We start from the raw sequence: 9,028 nt of genomic DNA, 5'->3' as shown, positions 1-9,028 counted from the left end.
ACCGCAAGGGCTACCGGAAGTGACGTTGCAATTGACAAACACAGCGCGCGACACTCTATACGCAATGCCGAGCAACGTGTTGGAATATGAGGAGGAGGAGGATCTCGATGTACAGGAGCACCCAACTGAACTTGGCATCATCAAACCGTACGTTTAAGCTGATCAGGAGGTCGGAACCTGACAGTGACGACGACGAGCAGCCAAGTAGCAGTTGTTCAACAGAAAAAAGAGAGCGGGCGCTGGGTCGGTGTGACGGTATGTCAAAAGCATGTCTTTTTATACAGTCATTTCACCCCAGGGGTGCCAATATTTTTGAGCACGACTATACGTATTATATATATTCATATAAGTTTCAGTGATACGGCACAAGCTTTTACATAGTGTGCATTATTCCAATATATTGTGTGCCCCTCGCTCGAGTAGCGTGATAACACGCCGCACAGAAAGTCTGTGCCGTGTCTGTTGGCTTGTCATATAAGCAAAGGTACAGACGACACTACCGCAAAGTACCACGTGGGTCTTTTTTCCCTACTCCCCAGTGCATAGTAACCATAATAGAGTCATAGGTCAGTGTTCCCCAACCTTCTTTGCACCGGAGACCGGTTAGGATTTGGCATCTTTCTCATGGACCGGCTATGGTAGCGTGCATATATACACAAACACACACACACACGCTTGCCCCGCTTCTGCTTCCTCCTTCGCCGTTCGTGGCGCGTCCACTGTGGGCGCGATGCAGGGGTGGGGGTCGGAGTTGTTGTTGGCAGCCAGACCAGACTGCAGTTCCGTAGCTCCTCAATGAGAGTAGACTTTTAACTCCGTAAAAGTAGTTCTGCCTGTGTCGAGCAGCAAGCTACGACTGTATCTGTATCAGAGCGGACTTGGTGCGTGAGCGTTAACTGTTACGATAAACCCGTATTTTAAGTTGGACTCCTGATATAGCGTTGTTTCATTCGCGAACATTTCATTCCAAAGAACAAATCTTTTCAGTTAACGTAATGAGCTGAATTAATTTATGAAATGATTTCGTTCTTTGAACTCTGCCGCCATTAGCAAGCCCGCTTGGACTGGAAACAAAAGCGTTCGAGCCGGTTGGGACCGGAAACAGAAGCATTCTGTGCAGTCTTGACGTGGAAATTGAGACGCGCAGCCGTTGCAGCGGAGAAGATCTGGTCAATTTTCAAAATAAAACACATTGACACGCAAATTGCAATACAAGAGAAATTATATAAATTGGTCATTCTTTCTCTGCGGCTCCGGTAACAAATGCCCCACGGCCCGGTACCGGTCCGCCGGACCGGTGGTTGGGGACCATTGCCGTAGGTGTATATACAAAATAGATAATAGAAAAATAGTTGGCACCGCAGCTGATTTCAGCCTCTGCCTCACTACACCTGTGTATCCAATGCTTTCTGCTAAATGTTTCTCAAAACACGCCGGTTCGAAGTCGTCAGCACAGAGTTTGGAATGCTTCCTTGGCACCCATCGCTGACCACGTTTCTTCCCCTGTCGATTGACTTTCCCTATCCACTGGTCACGTATTCCTTTTTCACTTGGAAAGCCCCCCCCCCCCAAAAAAAACTCTTTGCCATTGCCTGACCCATTTGTACAACCAAATGCCACACAATAAACCATCATGACATCGCTAAATCATACGACGACAAATATACAAGGATGGGAACAACAGCATGGAACAATAGCACACAACGCCAAATGAACAGGATGTTTGGCTCCTGTGACGTCACAGCGCCGGATAGAGACGAAGACCGCTGCAAAAAGCAGAAGGCACATCCTGAATCATATTTAGCGATTTAACTGCTGTATATCTGATATATAATCACTTTGAAATGGCAGATGTGGTTTGTGACGGTTTCTAGAGTTATCAAGAACATTTTTAACATCTTTGTGATCTGACCTTTAAATATGGGCCACAGGACTGAGTTTGGGTTTGATATTTAATCAGTCATATTTACGTGACCCGGAAATTTGGACACAAGCATTCATAAAGATGCGTTAGCTTCTGAACCACCAGACCCAACAAAACAATCAGCCACTTTTTAATTTTTGTGATTTTCGATTGCCAATTGAAAAAGGAAAGAACAAAGGGCATTTGCACAGGTTGATATTGTGTCTCCACCTATCATCCATTCATCTATTTTCTGTCCTGACTAGGGTTGTGGGTGAGCTGGAGCTCCCAGCTGATTTTGGGCGAGAGGCTGAGTACACCCTGAACTGGTCACCAGCCAATTGCAGGGCGCAAAGAGATAAAACAACCATTCACACTTACTTTCACACCTATGGGCAAATTAAGTCTTCAATGAACCTAACATGCATGTTTTTGGAATGTAGGAGGAAGCCGGAGTATCGGGAGAAAAAACACAGGAAGAACATGCTAACTCAACACAGGGAGGCCAGAGCACAGACTGGAACTCTCAACCTCAGAACTGTGAGATGCCTGTGCACTTATCTTATCTAACACTTATCTTACTGTGCCCCTGTGCCCTACCATATTGTCTATTAATTCAACTTGTTTCTCATGTTGTTGTAATCAACATAATTAGTGAATTGTTCGAGTACTTAATAAGTTTCTGTTAGTTCCAAGGACATCATCATTGATTGTCTGTCCATGTGCTTACCTTGGATGCTTTAGCCGAAAAAGTCAACTTTTTCAGAGTCAATGAGTATCTGGGCTGAGAAAAATAATTCATCCATTCTAAACAAGCCACACATTTTTGTCTTTGAGTTGGATGCTAATGGTTCTGTTTTTATAAGTGGTAGAATAATATCCAGAAATTGGAATTGCAATAGAAGAGTACAGGGGGTCTTCGGTGACGGTATATATGACATTTTGACGTTACAAACGGCGCGCATGAACTAGTTTGTGCGCAAGAAGACATGGTCAGTTATCACCATGCTTACTGTTTTTCAATTGATTATGTTATATTCCTGGCCTAGAAGTCTTTTTCATACAACCATTTACTGTAATTATGATTTTACCACTGTGTTAGCATAGGTTAGTGATAGACTACGACACGTTCAGACTTAAGTAAAAATTTGAGCTGCGTCGCAAACGGAGGGGCCCCTTGAATTGCTTGCGAGGGTTGTTGTTAGGTCAAAATATTTTTATGGTTTTATGAGCGCACATTTGATTTAGCCAAAATTATCTAATACAATAAACCCCCGCTATATCGTGGTTCACTATCGCGGTACAATTTTTATTTTATTATTTTTTTAAATTATTACAGTTGTTAATCTATTTTTTTGTACTGTTTATACATTATTTTTGTGTTCTCCTTTGCTGTGTCTCTCTCTCAAAATAATATATGTGTTTAAATGTGTTTGTATTTGTTTATGTGTGTTTAAAGACCTCTAAAAATTTAAGTGCCGTGAATGTGTCAAAATCATGACTCGCGTGAATTTAAATACGATATTTCTATTTCGCCGATTTTCACATATCGCGCGTGTATGTGTGTGTGTGTGTTCGTGTCTAACCCCAGCAATGGGGGGGGGTTACTGTATTCCATAGACCATGTTAGGTCTGAGAAAAGCACATCATAATTTGATTTAGTTTTAATATGAATGGGGCAGCACTGTGGGCCTAATGGTAAATACCTCTGCCTCACAGTTAAACATGAAATAATCCATTGCATGAAAAGGTGGGGGTGGGCATTCAAGTGTTTTTAAGCATGTCAATTAAGACTACAGTAAAATATTAATAATTTGGTGGAACTGTGTGGGTGATTGGTTAAAACATCTGCCTTACATTTCTGAAGTTCAGGGTGCAAATCTCAGCTCGGCCTTCCTGTTTGGAATTTGCATTTTCTCCCCATACTTGTGTGGGATATCTCCAGGTACCCCGACTTCCTCCCGCATTCCATAAACATGCATGTTATGTTCTCTAACCCTTGCCCTAAGAAAAATAGAAAATGGATGGATGGATGTTAAGGAATGATAAGTGGATCAGTGAGGTTTGCCAAGGGCAAGCATTTGCGCGCCCTAACCTGTGCAACTGTAGAGCAGTTGGTTACTTCTATCAGTCCAGTATTGAGCCTTTTTTAAATCCTCGAGTGCCAACATATTGTTGCTCGCATTCATTAATAAGGAAGTGATCTGAACAATCCTGCACATGTAACAAGCCATGTCACCTTTGTTTGACTCAACGAGTATCACTAAGGAAACTAATGACTGCGGTACGGCCTGAACGTTTCTAAAGCCAGGTACACACATTTTATTAATTGGGCCAAATCTGACCGCAAATACCCCCTTCTGATCAAAGTCAACAAAGGCCCAATTGTCCGATGTCTCTAAAACATGATCCAAAGTGATTATCCTGTGGTATGAAGTACGTTACGAGTAATTTTTCCTCCTCAATCTGCTCATAAAACTATCAAAGCCAACAAACGTAAATGTTCAACCTGTTCAAATTCTTGTGTGTGGTCAACACCGAGTTTGGCCCAGCCACGGACTACGTCAGTCAATAGCCAATCAGGAAGCCACCTGAAGCTTGCCCTGTTGGCATAAATAAAGGCCAAGCTCAAAGAACGAATTATTTCATAAACTGATTCAGTTCAGTGTGTTCGCTGAAAATATTTGCTTTTTTGAACGAAAAGTTTGCATATGATACAACACTAATCACATCGTATTTACTTGATAAGCAATAGAACAGTTCACCTAGCGTCTTCTTCTACTTCTATCCCTTTCATTTTTGTATTTTCCAGGAGTCTGGATGCCCTGTGGCACCATGCTTCCTCTTACAGGTCAGTCTTGGAACTACAACAGACATCTGGAGTGGCAGTTTCTGGTATGTGCAACGTGCGGCCACACAGGGCGCCATTTCTGGGGGACGGCAATGCTCAAGCTAGGACAGCCACTGGACATCTGGTTTGGGGGAAGAAACTTGTAAGTGTTGGTGGAGATATCGTTATGTGTGTGGTGTGCTGGGTGTTTTCCCCGTCGCGTTTGGGGGTCCAGAGAGTGTTTTTAATGATAACAACAACTCCTATTATATTGGCTTACATTACACTATGCCACTGGCAAAGATTGTGCGGTGAAGCGCCATACACATGGCTGGAAAATGGATACTACAAAACAACTTTGATGATGCACAATATCATTAGAACCAATATCAACATCAGAAGAGAAGGCTATCAATATCAATGTCAAGGCCACAAGTGAAGGCTTGCCTCTCAGCATTCACACAATCAATACCGAACTGAGAAAATAAATTATTGACAGATAAGCGCAATATGATTGCTTGTCTCTCAGCATGCACACTAATATACACGATACTAAGGCTTTCGCCTTGCCCCTGAGAGGGCCATGGTGGCGAACCTAAAAAGCAAACAAAGCTTAGTAAGCTGTCGAGACCTGGAGCAGTTTGTGCAGGGTGTAAAGATCCTGGCATGTACTGTGAGATGGGGACACAGCACATAGAGCAAACTTGTGAAAAGAAGATGCTTATGTTTGTGTCGCTTTCAGACCTCGTTAGAGATGAAAGATAAATCGCTGTTGACACCCACAAACATTGCACCAACACTTTCCTTCTGTCTGACTTCACAATTCATGGGAGACATGAATAAAATAAGTGAACCTTGTCAAATAGCACATTGCTTTTATAATGTTATCACAGTCATCTGATCCGTGAGACACATTTGCGCTGCCACACTGTCCATCCACCATAGATTCCAATCAATTAGAAATGTTTCTATGGGTGCTTTTTGCACAAGAAACAGGAGCGCCGAGCATTTAGTCAGGCGAAAATCCTCCAGGGAAAAAGTCTCCTTGTATGTGCTGTCAGTTCTGCTCCTCATTTATTCATCTCCCAACTTTACTGAGCAGGAGTGTCTAGCAGATATTGAATATGGATCAATAGATCACTCCCCAGGATGCGTACTGTCAGCCGGCAGCGCCCTGAGGCATGTGTTGAGCCTCCACTCACATTTGCATCGAAAGTTGCAAAAGAAGCGGCGCTGGCCTAAAAGTGGCAAACTGTGTGGTCTGTATATTTTACAAAATGTATGCATGTGAAGTAAAGAAGTGAAAATATAGTCAGCATAAGTGAGTATGTGCGAGACTTATCGCTGCTTCTATGGGCGAACGTTTTCTTTATGTGCCTTCATTGCCTCCGTGTGAGTGCCTACATGCATACATATACATATACATACATCATTTACTCGTGACTATGACACACTGGTGACACACATGGTGCCTCCCTGAATTTAAAAGATTACTGCCAAGAAGGGAAGACAATTTAGAGAGAATGAGGTTTTTAGAGCCCAATGAAATATTAACTAAGTCGATGAATACATAAGATGTGAAGTGATAATATCAGTTCTCGACAGCTTCCTCTTGATATATGATACCATGTTGTGAGCTATCAGCCATGTATGAAATTAATTACTGCAAATGTTTGCAGGAAGAAATACTTTCATCTACATGTTTATTTCTTGGACTACTGAAATTTGACAAAATGCTAGTTATTAATTGTCATTGTGAATTCGTCCTTGACTTTTCTGACCTTGGAATGTCCAAGCTTTGATCATACAAAGATAAGGAGAGAAAGGAGCTTTTTTTGCTATCCAGGAGACGAGATGATTGCAGGCTTGAAGATGGGTGTTGTTTATTTAAACTCATTAAAAAAGCATGCACAGCAACAACTTGACCCCATTATGACTGCTTTCAGCTCAATAAAATACTTAATCCTTGAATTAAGTCACACAAGTATCCATTAAATTACAGATACACATGCACAATCTAATTCGATTCAATGTATGAGCTGTACAAGTAATTATTCAGTGTACAAAAATTAACGACACAGCTCTGATTGCCACTGTCAGATATTCATTTAACAATATGTTTTTCCTTTTCAATACTATTTTTGTAATGATGGAAATACAAATAATCAGTTGTAAGTTGATACTGTTGTCATTCCTTTATTACATGTACAAACATTGTACAGGCAAATGTCATGCAACTTTAGATTCCTATTTTATTTTAAGTAAGTTTTTTATTTTAAGTATTGGGTTGAATTCATACTCATAGAACCTTAGAGAACAACAACAATAATAAAAAAAAAAGTTTTAAATTAATAGCTATCACAAATACATCGATCAGTGTTAATGAAAGCGTGATTGTCTTTGAAAAGCCTTTCAATTAGATCTCATTTGATTGTGCAGGGCTACGCAGTGTGGTCACTAGTCAAGTCAATTTAATCTACTGTATATACAACTAATTCACAATAGTTATCTTAAGGCACTTTACACATTCAGCAGATCAAGCTCCTCAAACATTTTATGTATATATATATATATATATATATATACACACACATATATGTATGAGATATACACACATATATGTATGAGAGAGAGAGACAGACAGACAGAGAGAGAGAGAGAAGACAAGACCAAGAGATGCAGGTTACTGATATACTACATGGATGGTGATGAGACAACAACACACCTAACAAAAACTGTATCCATGATATTAGTGTATAAATAATTTGAGAAGAAGGACCCTATTTCATGAATGGTGTAAATCCGGCGCGGCGGACAGCACTCTTGTGTGCGAAAGGCGGGTGTTGGTAACTTCCTGGACAAGCGCACCCCGGCGGATCTGCAGGTGGGCGGGCTGGGCCACTGTGGGAGTGTTTACAGCTGACTTCATACGCCACCAATCAAAGCGGCTCTTGTCATTCCCTTTAAAGGTGGGACAATCACAGTCTCACATGGAGAAGAGGACGATGCGCAATCGCAGCGATCAGTGAGTGAGTGGACCATTGTCACTGCTATAGCCAGTGTCCAGCAGTTTACCTCGCGCCAGTATTTAGACGTGGTCTGAGCAGGTGTAAATTTAGATCGACGTTCTGCCACCAAATTATCACTCTGCCAGGCGCATGTCCAAGGACACTCCCTTTGCTGTGCCAGAACGCCCAGCTTGGCGCAGACTGGTCTGCCAAATTGGCAAACACGGGCAGCGAACATTGTGCTTGCACGACAGTCAGGATACGCTGGCATTTCCGCCCAGCTGTATATGCGCTGTCTCTGAAAATACAGAGTTAAGAAGGATAGAGAGAAAAGAAGAGGAAAGGAAGCTCAGTGCTTCAAGGGAGATCAGTCAAGACCGATGAAAGCGTAACTAAGAGATGAGCCAGGACAAGCCTGATCCATTTCTGACTATAAGATTCATCAAAAAGGAAAGTTTTAGAATGATAAGCTATATGATAATTATCATTAAAAACAACTTACAGCTAAGGTTACATTAAGCGGATAGCGCACAGATCCAGTTAAGGCCTGATGGCGATGATTCACTCGTATATTATAGTACATTCCAAGCACAGACAGAAAGCCATCCTGTTATCAAAAAGTTTTCCGTACGATCTAATTTTCCGTGGGTGTGCTACTAGTGCAGCGAGAAACAAACCAATATCAAGTAAGTGGCAGTGGAAAGGGCTCAACCTGACCTGCAATATCACAGGTCAGAGAGTAAACATATAGGAGCGAGAATCAGCCTTGCAAGGATGGAGGATGCATAGGCTCCAAGGCTAATGGAAACGTTGGGGTCAGAGAAGCGCTGTTGGCATTGTAACCAAAAAAGTAGCTTGGGGTGCCCTTACGTGTTATTTGGGCAGTAGACAGTATTTAAATGTGTCTCAAGGGGACGGAGAATATCACTGACTATAGCATATAAACTCCTGTACAATAACCTTTTTTGTGCAAGGGAACGCAGTCGTGCGGGAACCGAAAAGGGTCTTCTCAAACTGTTTCAATAGAATTGTCCATTATGTATCGTATGATGGAAAATTAACCTGAAGCATATTAAATAAATAAATAAATCATTTTCTGACACAGTTTATTAATCAAATGGTCATAAAATAATGCCCACAACCGTCTGACTGTTAGTTTCTTTCATTTCTTACAAGGAATGTCTCACAGCCCCGTAGGAGGGCGCGCCCCCAGGTTGAGAACCCCTGATAGAAAGCGAAACATGTGGCCACAGTTCAAAAAGTTGACCCGATTTAGCAAAACCAATG

Source organism: Phyllopteryx taeniolatus, chromosome 9 (genome assembly GCF_024500385.1).
Source record: "Phyllopteryx taeniolatus isolate TA_2022b chromosome 9, UOR_Ptae_1.2, whole genome shotgun sequence".
NCBI classification, from domain to species: Eukaryota; Metazoa; Chordata; class Actinopteri; order Syngnathiformes; family Syngnathidae; genus Phyllopteryx; species Phyllopteryx taeniolatus.
The sequence above is the reverse complement of the archived record's forward strand: the minus strand, read 5'-3'. Positions refer to the sequence as shown.